Raw genomic sequence first — 12,500 nt, forward strand, 5'->3', positions numbered from 1 at the left:
CCATCAACTTCCTGCACGACCGCGTGCGCTCGCCCTACCAAGTGCGCCCGCAACCCTGTACAGGGCCACTTCTTCACAAGGCTGGCAATCGGCTTCCCCGCTGCACGCGTGCGGCGCACAACCGGTGTGACGTGGAAGTGACGGGACACGTTCGTAAACCCATCGCGAACCGAGTACGACGCCCTACCAAGTGCGCCCGCAACCCTGTACAGGGTCACATCTTCACAAGGCTGGCAAGCGGCATTCCGCTGCGCGCGTGCGTCGTCCGAGCAGTTGCGTGATAAACGACCGTGTCGAAAGCCCAAACACCGCCGAGGCCAGTCGCCGCCGCCGCAAGGGCAGCCACGCAGCCTGGCGAGAGGCATCGTCTCGTGTAGCGTCGCCCCCGCCCCAACTGGAGTGGCCCAGTTTTTTGAACGGGACGGGAACTGCGAAGCACTTAGACCGACGGCGGACTACGACGAGAACGCCTTAAGCTTCGCCAACGTTTCGCCAACTCGTGCGGGAGACTTTTTCCGCTTCGCGGCAAGTCGTCGCGCCGTGCTCTCCGCATCAACCGCGTACGCAGCGAACCGCAAACGTCGGGCGCAGCCTCCTCACCTCCCTGCGCTTTGCGCGCGAACGTTCCCTGTTCGCGCGGCAAAGCCTGGAGGAGGCACGGCCCCGCAGCGTGTTCGAGCGCCCGGTCTACGGGACACCCTGCTTACTTCGAGGGCAACAAGCGCAACGCAAGGCTGCGATCTCGCGCACTTTGCGCACGGCTGGAGAAGCTTTGCTGGCCGGCTTTCGCTCCTCGTGTTTACCGTGCGTTAAAGTTGCGCGTCCGTGGCTCTCGCAGCTCTTGCGCGCCCGGTCGCAGAGAGGAGTACGCAACCTCGACCGCACTTTCCCTGCAGGCTTCCTTCCGACTCGAAGTCCTGCGGCGGTCTCAACGAGGTGCCACATCCTCAATGCAGTCGGTCGCCCCCGTTTCGGTTGGGCTCTGGCACGACGGTCGCCACCGTCTCGCCCTTGAGTGGCCGCTGTTGGCGCTCGCTGTGAGGTGTTCAGCGTGCTGTCCGTGTTGCCGACGCGGTCAAAACGAGTCGACGGCTCACGTTCCCTTGTGCGCCGAAGGCTCTCTTGATATGTGATCCGACCCTCAGACAGACGAAGCCAAGGGAAGACCCAAGGCCGCAATGTGCGTTCAAAGAATCAGTGCTCAGTGTGTCCTGCAATTCACACCAAGTCTCGCAGCTGGCTGCGTTCTTCATCGACCCGAGAACCGAGTGATCCACCGCTTAGAGTCGTGAAAAAGTGTTTGTTCAATTCCGTACAGTCAAAACCAAACGTTTCTGGCACTCGGCCAAACAGTGGCCAAGAAGGGCGCTTTTCAGCGCACGCTTGGACTCCAAAACTCTGCCGCGCCTTTTTCGGCTGCCGCAAATCGAGCAAACGGTGTGTTTCGGACGGCGTTTCGCTTCCGCTACTTGCGAGTGCTTTCGTGGTCCACCCCTCTATAAATACTCGGGAGGCGTCAAAGCCGGTTCTCCAAGCCGGACCCGTAGGTATCGTTGTGTGCTCGCTCTCATTGGCCCGCCTAACCAGAAAATGCCTGCGGTACACCCATTTGGATAAGAGTGCACGCAGATGCGGGCCTCGACGGCTACACATTTCCTCGGGCGGCCGCCTCCCGGCCTCCGTGGAGCGCGGGATGCACGGTCCCATCGACAAGCCTCTCCCGTTTTTACCGTGGCGTCGCGGTTCACCACGGCGGGCGGGTCGGTCTCCTCCGCATAAAAAGGGGGACCCCCGCTTTTTGTTCCACGAAATCGCACAAGCTTTTTTCGCATCCACGGTTTGCCACCGCACACCAAAATGCCGATCCGGCTGCCTACTTTAGCCAACAGGTGGAGCCAGGCGCGCCGTACTTGCGCGGCACTTCCCACGTCCACCGAAGTCGGTGCCAAGGACCACTTTCGGCGCCGGAGCCGCGTACGAGCCTACTCGAGGCGGAAGAACGAAGCCAGCAAGGGCCTGGCCGCAAGTGCGTTCAATTGTCGGGACGTCCAAGTCCCTCGTTCTTCCGTGCTTCCTCTTTCGGCAAGTCGTTGCGGCACCTTCCCAAAGCGCGCAGACCCGCTAATCGCGACGAGCGCGACGTGGCCGTGCCGCCTTTCCCTCGGCAGCAAGCAAAACGCCTGGCAACGTCGACGCTCCCCTAACCGCGATCTCGCACCGTGTTTCGTGTGGCGAATTCAAAAGCCGGCCGGCGCTGCTGCAACCATTACGGTCGGTACGCATACGCCGCGGAGGGCGGGACGGTCATCGGAGCGTGCGGTTCCTCCATCGAGTACTGCGCACCTCGGCCGTCGCATCGCCGTGCCATGACCGGCCGCGCGTCAACGCGAACCGGTGCCAGCGAGATCCCTCGCCTGCAAGAACCGACCGGCAGCCTCCGTCACCCGAGGACGCGGAGGCGCTTGCCGCGGACGGCGGGACGGTATGCACTGGTGCACAGCGGACCCGTCACATCGCCAGTTCCTTGACCGACCGCCGACGCTTGTGCCGTTCCTCTCGTACTTGGCAGTCGCCGCGCGATTGTCGGGTCTCGTTCTTGCACGCTCGAACGGTCGGGAGGGCACTCGGCTGGCGTTTCGGGAACGCGCAGCCTCGCCTTCTACCGACGTAACCACGACTCGCCGTTCGCGCTCCGCCGCTCCTGTTTACAGTACTAGGCGGTCCCGCAGCGGTCGGGTCGCGCATTTCGAGCGCTTCGAGCCACGGTGCAGTGGCGGGTCGAAAGCCGACCTATGAGTGCGTTGCGCCGTTTGTACCCGCGTCCGCCACCTGGCCGACCGTCCAAGGTCGCGGTGTTGGCGTCCGCTGGGCGCAACAATTTGTCACGGGGTGCCGCTCCACATTCAGGCAGCCCCGTGGGGAAAAGCCGACCCCGCGTCCAAACGGGGTCAGCGGCAGAAAGTGTCGGGCGCAGACGCAGCTGAGGCGCTCACCCTTCACAATCCGTTAATGATCCTTCCGCAGGTTCACCTACGGAAACCTTGTTACGACTTTTACTTCCTCTAAATGATCAAGTTTGGTCATCTTTCCAACAGACCGGCGCAACCGAAAGGCCGCGCCGGACATCGGTCCGAAGACCTCACTAAATCATTCAATCGGTAGTAGCGACGGGCGGTGTGTACAAAGGGCAGGGACGTAATCAACGCGAGCTTATGACTCGCGCTTACTGGGAATTCCTCGTTCAAGGGGAACAATTGCAAGCCCCTATCCCAATCACGAAAGAAGTTCCACGGGTTACCCAGTCTTTTCAGACAGGGATAAAGACACGCTGCTTCCTTCAGTGTAGCGCGCGTGCGGCCCCGGACATCTAAGGGCATCACAGACCTGTTATTGCTCTGTTTCGTGCGGCTAGGAGCCGCTTGTCCCTCTAAGAAGGTTGTAAGGTGCTGGGAACCCCGCACCTATTTAATAGGCTAGAGTCTCGTTCGTTATCGGAATTAACCAGACAAATCGCTCCACCAACTAAGAACGGCCATGCACCACCATCCACCGAATCAAGAAAGAGCTCTCAATCTGTCAATCCTCCCAGTGTCCGGGCCGGGTAAGTTTTCCCGTGTTGAGTCAAATTAAGCCGCAGGCTCCACTCCTGGTGGTGCCCTTCCGTCAATTCCTTTAAGTTTCAGCTTTGCAACCATACTTCCCCCGGAACCCAAATACTTTGGTTTCCCGGAAGCTGCCCGCCGAGTCATTTGAGTAACTCAGGCGGATCGCTGGTTGGCATCGTTTATGGTCAGAACTAGGGCGGTATCTGATCGCCTTCGAACCTCTGACTTTCGTTCTTGATCAATGAAAACATTCTTGGCAAATGCTTTCGCAGTAGTTCGTCTTGCGACGGTCCAAGAATTTCACCTCTAGCGCCGCAATACGAATGCCCCCGTCCGTCCCTCTTAATCATTACCTCGTATTCCAAAAACCAACAGAACAGAAACGAGGTCTTGTTCTATTATTCCATGCAAGTTTATTCAGGCGACTCGCCTGCGTTGAGCACTCTAATTTTTTCAAAGTAAAAGCACCGGCCATCTCGAGGCACACAATGAAGTGCACCAAGAAAGAACCGGCATGATGTTCAGTCCGAGCCGTCGCATCGGGTAGATGCACTACTCGTCTGGAACTGAGATCCAACTACGAGCTTTTTAACCGCAGCAGCTTTAGTATACGCTATTGGAGCTGGAATTACCGCGGCTGCTGGCACCAGACTTGCCCTCCAATTGATCCTCGTTAAAGGATTTAGAGTGTACTCATTTCAATTACGGGGCCTCAAAAGAGTCCCGTATTGTTATTTTTCGTCACTACCTCCCCGTGCCGGGAGTGGGTAATTTGCGCGCCTGCTGCCTTCCTTGGATGTGGTAGCCGTTTCTCAGGCTCCCTCTCCGGAATCGAACCCTGATTCTCCGTTACCCGTAACAACCATGGTAAGCAAGTAACCTACCATCGAAAGTTGATAAGGCAGACACTTGAAAGAAACGTCGCCGGCTCGTGGCCATGCGATCAGCACAAAGTTATCCAGAGTCACCACACAATACGGGCCGAAACCCGATCGATCTTGGTCTAATAAAAGCACCCGTTACCCAAAGGGCTCCAGGCTCACTGCATGTATTAGCTCTAGAATTGCCACAGTTATCCAAGTAGGAAGAAACGATCTAAGGAACCATAACTGATTTAATGAGCCATTCGCGGTTTCGCCTTATTTCGGCATGTACTTAGACATGCATGGCTTAATCTTTGAGACAAGCATATGATTACTGGCAGGATCAACCAGGTAATCGTTCGACTGCGCGTCCGTCCTCGCCCTCGGCGGGCCGGACGCAGTCTGTGTGCGGCGGAGGCCACCTTCAGGCGCCCCAACACGCTTATTTTGCACTCCGAGATGACGGCGTTCGAGCTCGCTACGGCACAACCTTCCCGAAAGACGAGTGGGAGCCGTGCGGCAAGAAGCACGTTCATGCTCGCTCTTTTTCGTTGCATCGACTCGGTCGCGCCGTGCGGGTTGCCCAAGCCCGCTGCACTGTCGGTGGACCGGCCGGAACTAGCAACGGAGCCGAGACTGCAAAGCCGCCAGACGACGGGTCACGCCCGCGTCTTCGGCGCTTTCGCATCTGAATCGCCCGAGGACGACACGGAACACACCTCGATATCGTGGTAAAACGGCACCGTCCGACAACCAGCCCCTAACGCATCAAGCGGATGAGGCTGCAGACGACTGCCGTGGATTCCCCTGGAGCAGACCCGAGGACACGCTTGACGAGGCCGAAGCCCGCCGCATATCAGACACCCGGTCGCTTTCGCGTACGCCGCTCACGAGAACCCCCACATAATAGCAGCGATAAGTACCCAGACCTCCTTGGGCCCTAATACGAGCGTACTCGAGAAAATTTCACCGCGGGTGTGCCCCGAAACGTGTGGCATGTTGAGCGTGCCACAAGTCTACGTCGCTCTCAAACCCGCCGAGGTCGTAGAATTTGCGACCCTACTCACGAAATTCCCACCGAGGATACGGCCGCAAACGTACCGCACCTTGGGTAGGCCACGAGTTTGTGCAACACTACGCTGACGGCACAGCACCGAGGTCGTGCGCGCACGCACGGGAAAATTCCGCCGCGGTTTCTGCCGAAAACGTGAGGCACCACGACTCTCCGCAAGTTCGCGTCGACTGCGAAAGACCGAAGTCGTGAACGACGTGTCCGCTACTCGCCGCCGACACGCTGGACACCAAACGTACAACGACTCGACGGCGTCGTAGAGGCCCACGACGCGGTTTTCCTTAACGACGTCTCGGCGTGGCACCGACAGGTTAGAACGGCCGACCAACGTTCCCTGTCCGCCGTTCGGCTCAGTCGAAGGGCTCGGCGACTTCGGCAACGCTGCGAAGCCGCACGGTGACGCACGCCATGTCCCCATTTTTTTTTTCTTTCTGCGTCTGCCGGGGTGCCCCTATAATAGCAGCGATAAGCACCCAGACCGCCGTGGGTCGCTCGCCCCGGCTGACGTGGTTTTTCGTACTCCTGCGGCGGTCGCCGTCAAGCACGTCCAAATACGCTACTTTCGTGGGCGCATTCACGCTCTTTCGCTTCGCCGGAGTGCCAGCACTCACTCTGCCAAAAACGGCGAACATCCGAGCGGCGGTTCCCACTTTTGCGTCGGCGTCGCAAACCCCGCCCCGGCAGACGAGGTTTGCCGTACTCGTGCGACGGTGGCCGGCGGGCACGTCGAAAGACGCCGATATCGTGCGCGAATTGGCGCACCTTGGCTTCACCGGAGTGCCGCCACTGACTCCTCCAAAAACGGCGAAGATCCGAGCGGCGCTTCCCACTTTCGCATCGGCGTCCCGAACTCCGCCCCGGCTGACGCGGTTTACCGTACTCGTGCGACGGTCGCCGGCGAGCACGTGGAAAGACGCCGATATCGTGCCCGAATCGGCTCCGTTCGGCTTCGCCGGAGTGCCAGCACTGGCTCGGCGAAAGACGACGAACATCCGAGCGACGGTTCTCACTATTGCGTACGCGTCGCAAACCCCGCCCCGGCAGACGCACTTTGCCGTACTCGTGCGACGGTCGCCGGCGAGCACGTAGAAAGACGCCGATATCGTGCCGGAATCGGCCCCGTTTGGCTTCGCCGGAGTGCCAGCACTCACTCGGCCACAAACGGCGAACATCCGAGCGGCGGTTCCCACTTAGCCGTCGGCGTCCCGAACTCCGCCCCGGCAGACGCGGTTGCCGAGCTCGTGCGACTAGCGACCGCGAAGCCGTCTCGCGACGCCGCTTTCGTGCGCGGCTCCCACTGCGACCTGGGTCACCCGAGGTCGACGAGCAAAAAAGAATGTCGAAAAAAATTTTTTTTTTTTTGCGTCTGCCGGGGTGCCCCTATAATAGCAGCGATAAGCACCCAGACCGCCATGGGTCGCTCGCCCCGGCTGACGTGGTTTTTCGTTTTCCTGCGGTGGTCGTCGTCAAGCACGTCCAAACACGCCACTTTCGTGGGCGCATTCGCGCTCTTTCGCTTCGCCGGAGTGCCAGCACTCACTCTGCCAAAAACGGCGAACATCCGAGCGGCGGTTCCCACTTTTGCGTCGGCGTCGCAAACCCCGCCCCGGCAGACGAGGTTTGCCGTACTCGTGCGACGGTGGCCGGCGGGCACGTCGAAAGACGCCGATATCGTGCGCGAATTGGCGCACCTTGGCTTCACCGGAGTGCCGCCACTGACTCCTCCAAAAACGGCGAAGATCCGAGCGGCGCTTCCCACTTTCGCATCGGCGTCCCGAACTCCGCCCCGGCTGACGCGGTTTACCGTACTCGTGCGACGGTCGCCGGCGAGCACGTGGAAAGACGCCGATATCGTGCCCGAATCGGCTCCGTTCGGCTTCGCCGGATTGCCAGCACTGGCTCGGCGAAAGACGACGAACATCCGAGCGACGGTTCTCACTATTGCGTACGCGTCGCAAACCCCGCCCCGGCAGACGCACTTTGCCGTACTCGTGCGACGGTCGCCGGCGAGCACGTAGAAAGACGCCGATATCGTGCCGGAATCGGCCCCGTTTGGCTTCGCCGGAGTGCCAGCACTCACTCGGCCACAAACGGCGAACATCCGAGCGGCGGTTCCCACTTAGCCGTCGGCGTCCCGAACTCCGCCCCGGCAGACGCGGTTGCCGAGCTCGTGCGACTAGCGACCGCGAAGCCGTCTCGCGACGCCGCTTTCGTGCGCGGCTCCCACTGCGACCTGGGTCACCCGAGGTCGACGAGCAAAAAAGAATGTCGAAAAAAATTTTTTTTTTTTTTTTGCGTCTGCCGGGGTGCCCCTATAATAGCAGCGATAAGCACCCAGACCGCCATGGGTCGCTCGCCCCGGCTGACGTGGTTTTTCGTTTTCCTGCGGTGGTCGTCGTCAAGCACGTCCAAACACGCCACTTTCGTGGGCGCATTCGCGCTCTTTCGCTTCGCCGGAGTGCCAGCACTCACTCTGCCAAAAACGGCGAACATCCTAGTGGCGGTTCCCACTTTTGCGTCGGCGTCGCCAACCCCGCCCCGGCATACGCGGTTTGCCGTACTCGTGCGGCGGTGGCCGGCGGGCACGTCGAAAGACACCGATATCGTGCGCGAGTCGATGCTTCTTGGTCTCGCAGGAGGGCCGCCACTCACTCCTGCAAAAACGGCGAAGATCCGAGCGGCGCTTCCCACTTTTTCGTCGGCGTCGCAAACCTCGCCCCGGCAGACGCGCTTTGCCGTACTCGTGCGACGGTCGCCGGCGAGCACGTCGAAATACGCCGATATCGTGCCCGAATCGGCCCCGTTTCGCTTCGCCGGAGTGCCAGCACTCGCTCGGCCAAAGACGACGAACATCCGAGCGACGGTTCCCACTATTGCGTACGCGTCGCGAACCCCGCCCCGGCAGACGCGGTTTGCCGTACTCGTGCGGCGGTGGCCGGCGGGCACGTCGAAAGACGCCGATATCGTGCACGAATTGGCGCTCCTTGGCTTCACCGGAGTGCCAGCACTCACTCGGCCAAAAACGGCGAACATCCGAGCAGCGGTACCCACTTAGCCGTCGGCATCCCGAACTCCGCGCCGGCTGACGCGGTTGCCGAGCTCGTGCGACTAGCGACCGCGAACGCGTCTCGCGACGCCGCTTTCGTGCGCGGCTCCCATTGCGACCTGGGTTACCCGAGCTCGACCAGCAAAAAAGAAGGTCGAAAATTTTTTTTTTTTTTTCTGCGTCTGCCGGGGTGCCCCTATAATAGCAGCGATAAGCACCCAGACCGCCGTGTGTCGCTCGCCCCGGCTGACGTGGTTGGTTTTTCGTACTCCTGCAGCGGTCGCCGTCACGCACGTCCAAATACGCCACTTTCGTGGGCGCATTCGCGCTCTTTCGCGTCGCCGGAGTGCCAGCACTCACTCTGCCAAAAACGGCCAACATCCGAGCGGCGGTTCCCACTTTTGCGTCGGCGTCGTAAACCCCGCCCCGGCAGACGCGGTTTGCCCTACTCGTGCGACGGTCGCCGGCGAGCGCGTCGAAAGACGCCGATATCGTGCGCTAATTGGCGCTCCTTGGCTTCTCCGGAGTGCCGCCACTCACTCCTCCAAAAACGGCGAAGATCCGAGCGGCGTTCTCCACTTTCGCATCGGCGTCCCGAACTCCGCCCGGGCTGACGCGGTTTACCGTACTCGTGCGACGGTCGCCGGCGGGCACGTCGAAAGACGCCGATATCGTGCCGTAATCGGCCCCGTTTGGCTTCGCCCGTGTGCCAGCACTCACTCGGCCAAAAACGGCGAACATCCGAGCAGCGTTTCCCACTTTCGCATCGGCGTCCCGAAGCCCGCCCCGGCAGACGCGGTTTGCCCTACTCGAGCGACGGTCGCCGGCGATCACGTCGAAAGGCGCCGAATTCGTGCACGAATCGATGCTTCTTGGTCTCGCAGGAGGGCCGCCACTCACTCCTGCAAAAACGGCGAAGATCCGAGTTGCGCTTCCCACTTTTTCGTCGGCGTCCCGAACTACGCCCCGGCTGACGCGGTTTACCGTACTCGTGCGACGGTCGCCGGCGGGCACTTCAAAATACGCCGATTTCGTGGGCGCATTCACGCTGTTTCGCTTCCCCGGAGTGCCAACACTCACTCTGCCGAAAGCGGCGATCATCCGAGCGGCGGTTCCCACTTTTGCGTCGGCTTCGCAAACGGCGCCCCGGCAGACGCGCTCGTGCGACGTACTCGTGCGACGGTCGCCGGCGAGCACGTCGAAAGACGCCGATATCGTGCTCGAATCGACCCCGTTTCGCTTCGCCGGAGTGCTGCCAGTCACGGCGCAGAAAACGGCGAACAAGTGTTTTTTTTTTTTTTTCCTAGAATTTGTGTTATAGAAGGCACATTTGATATCGGACGATAATTTTCAACTTTATCACGCGCACCGATTTTCGTGTAGAGGTTTGCAAGTTTATGGGAATTTCTCCACTTGGAATAATGCGATTTAGTAGTACTACGAGAACTTCATGGATGTACTCAAGGGTACGGGGCAAGTCAGTTACGTCAACACCTGCAGATTTTTTACACTTCAAACTGAAAATTGTTGGTTGTGAGTCCTCGTGTGATATTAAAGGCCGATTCGCTAACACATAGAACAAAGAAAGAAAGGAAGAAAAAACGCCCGCGCTCGCTCAAGAAACCTGGGTTCGCAACAAGTGGCAACAACAAGCAACCGAGCGAGTGCGCCAAAACCCGTGGCGGCCGAACAAACGCGAAGTCCCAACCGCGTCAGCCGGGGCGGCACGGGACAGGAAAAATCACTTCAGCCGGGGCGGCGGGGCACCGAATAAACCTCGTCACCTCGTCGCAGGATAAAAGAGGAAACAAAAAGTCTAAACAGCGTCTGCTGGAGCGAATGCGTAATAAAACAACAACAACAACAAAAAAAAAAAAACACCCGCGCTCAAGAAGTCTGCAATCACCACAAAAGGCGACTGTGACCGAGCAGCGTCAGCCGGGGCCGTGCGGAAACGGAAAAACCGCGACTACCGGGGCGTCGAGGCACCGAAAAATCCACTTCAGCCGCGGCGAAAAAAAAAAACAAAAAGAAAGACGGAGGGGGGGGGGGGGAACCACGTCTGCCGGGGCGAAGGAAAAAAAAAACGCGTCTGCCGGGGCGAGCCCGGGTGCGGCACCACCGGGAAAACTGTGGCAAACAGACATGGCGATCGAGTGAGTGGGCCGCCAGCCAGGCTCAGCCAAAAAGTGCAAAGTCCGAACTGCGTCAGCCGGGGCGGCAAAAACCACGTCAGCCTGGGCGGCGCAAAAAACCGCGTCTGCCGGGGCGGCACGAAACCGCGTCAGCCGGGGCGGCGCGAAAACTGCGTCAGCCGGGGCGAAAGAAAAAAAAAAAAAAAAACGCGTCTGCCGGGGCGAGCCCGGGTGCGGCACCACCGGGAAAACTGTGGCAAACAGACATGGCGATCGAGTGAGTGGGCCGCCAGCCAGGCACAGCCGAAAAGTGCAAAGTCCGAACCGTGTCAGCCGGGGCGGCAAAAAACCGCGTCAGCCGGGGCGGCGCAAAAAACCGCGTCTGCCGGGGCGGCACGAAACCGCGTCAGCCGGGGCGGCGCGAAAACTGCGTCAGCCGGGGCGAGCCCGGGTGCGGCACCACCGGGAAAACTGTGGCAAACAGACATGGCGATCGAGTGAGTGGGCCGCCAGCCAGGCTCAGCCAAAAAGTGCCAAGTCCGAACTGCGTCAGCCGGGGCGGCAAAAAACCGCGTCAGCCGGGGCGGCGCAAAAAACCGCGTCTGCCGGGGCGGCGCGAAAACCGCGTCTGCCGGGGCGGCGCGAAAACTGCGTCAGCCGGGGCGAAAGAAAAAAAAAACGCGTCTGCCGGGGCGAGCCCGGGTGCGGCACCACCGGGAAAACTGTGGCAAACAGACATGGCGATCGAGTGAGTGGGCCGCCAGCAAGGCTCAGCCAAAAAGTGCTAAGTCCGAACTGCGTCAGCTGGGGCGGCAAAAAACCGCGTCTGCCGGGGCGGCACGAAACCGCGTCAGCCGGGGCGGCGCGAAAACCGCGTCTGCCGGGGCGGCACGAAACCGCGTCAGCCGGGGCGGCGCGAAAACTGCGTCAGCCGGGGCGAGCCCGGGTGCGGCACCACCGGGAAAACTGTGGCAAACAGACATGGCGATCGAGTGAGTGGGCCGCCAGCCAGGCACAGCCGAAAAGTGCTAAGTCCGAACTGCGTCAGCCGGGGCGGCAAAAACCGCGTCAGCCGGGGCGGCGCGAAAACCGCGTCTGCCGGGGCGGCACGAAACCGCGTCAGCCGGGGCGGCGCGAAAACTGCGTCAGCCGGGGCGAGCCCGGGTGCGGCACCACCGGGAAAACTGTGGCTAACAGACATGGCGATCGAGTGAGTGGGCCACCAGCCAGGCTCAGCCAAAAAGTGCTAAGTCCGAACTGCGTCAGCCGGGGCGGCAAAAACCGCGTCAGCCGGGGCGGCGCAAAAAACCGCGTCTGCCGGGGCGGCACGAAACCGCGTCAGCCGGGGCGGCGCGAAAACTGCGTCAGCCGGGGCGAAAGAAAAAAAAAAAAACGCGTCTGCCGGGGCGAGCCCGGGTGCGGCACCACCGGGAAAACTGTGGCAAACAGACATGGCGATCGAGTGAGTGGGCCGCCAGCCAGGCACAGCCGAAAAGTGCCAAGTCCGAACTGCGTCAGCCGGGGCGGCAAAAAACCGCGTCAGCCGGGGCGGCGCAAAAAACCGCGTCTGCCGGGGCGGCACGAAACCGCGTCAGCCGGGGCGGCGCGAAAACTGCGTCAGCCGGGGCGAGCCCGGGTGCGGCACCACCGGGAAAACTGTGGCAAACAGACATGGCGATCGAGTGAGTGGGCCGCCAGCCAGGCTCAGCCAAAAAGTGCCAAGTCCGAACTGCGTCAGCCGGGGCGGCGCAAAAAACCGCGTCTGCCGGGGCGGCGCGA

At 60.8% G+C, this 12,500-nt stretch overlaps 2 non-coding genes across 2 annotated transcripts; both read right to left on the minus strand.

The window, feature by feature from the left end:
- Positions 1-1,135: 1,135 nt before the first annotated feature.
- LOC142792259 (5.8S ribosomal RNA) lies at positions 1,136-1,288 on the minus strand. The gene has a single exon (XR_012890787.1). It is a non-coding gene; the product is annotated as a 5.8S ribosomal RNA (ribosomal RNA).
- Positions 1,289-3,007: 1,719 nt separating this feature from the next.
- LOC142792273 (small subunit ribosomal RNA) lies at positions 3,008-4,822 on the minus strand. Its single transcript, XR_012890801.1, has one exon. It is a non-coding gene; the product is annotated as a small subunit ribosomal RNA (ribosomal RNA).
- Positions 4,823-12,500: the final 7,678 nt, after the last annotated feature.

This window comes from Rhipicephalus microplus, unplaced genomic scaffold, assembly GCF_043290135.1.
Source record: "Rhipicephalus microplus isolate Deutch F79 unplaced genomic scaffold, USDA_Rmic scaffold_209, whole genome shotgun sequence".
Taxonomy (NCBI): domain Eukaryota; kingdom Metazoa; phylum Arthropoda; class Arachnida; order Ixodida; family Ixodidae; genus Rhipicephalus; species Rhipicephalus microplus.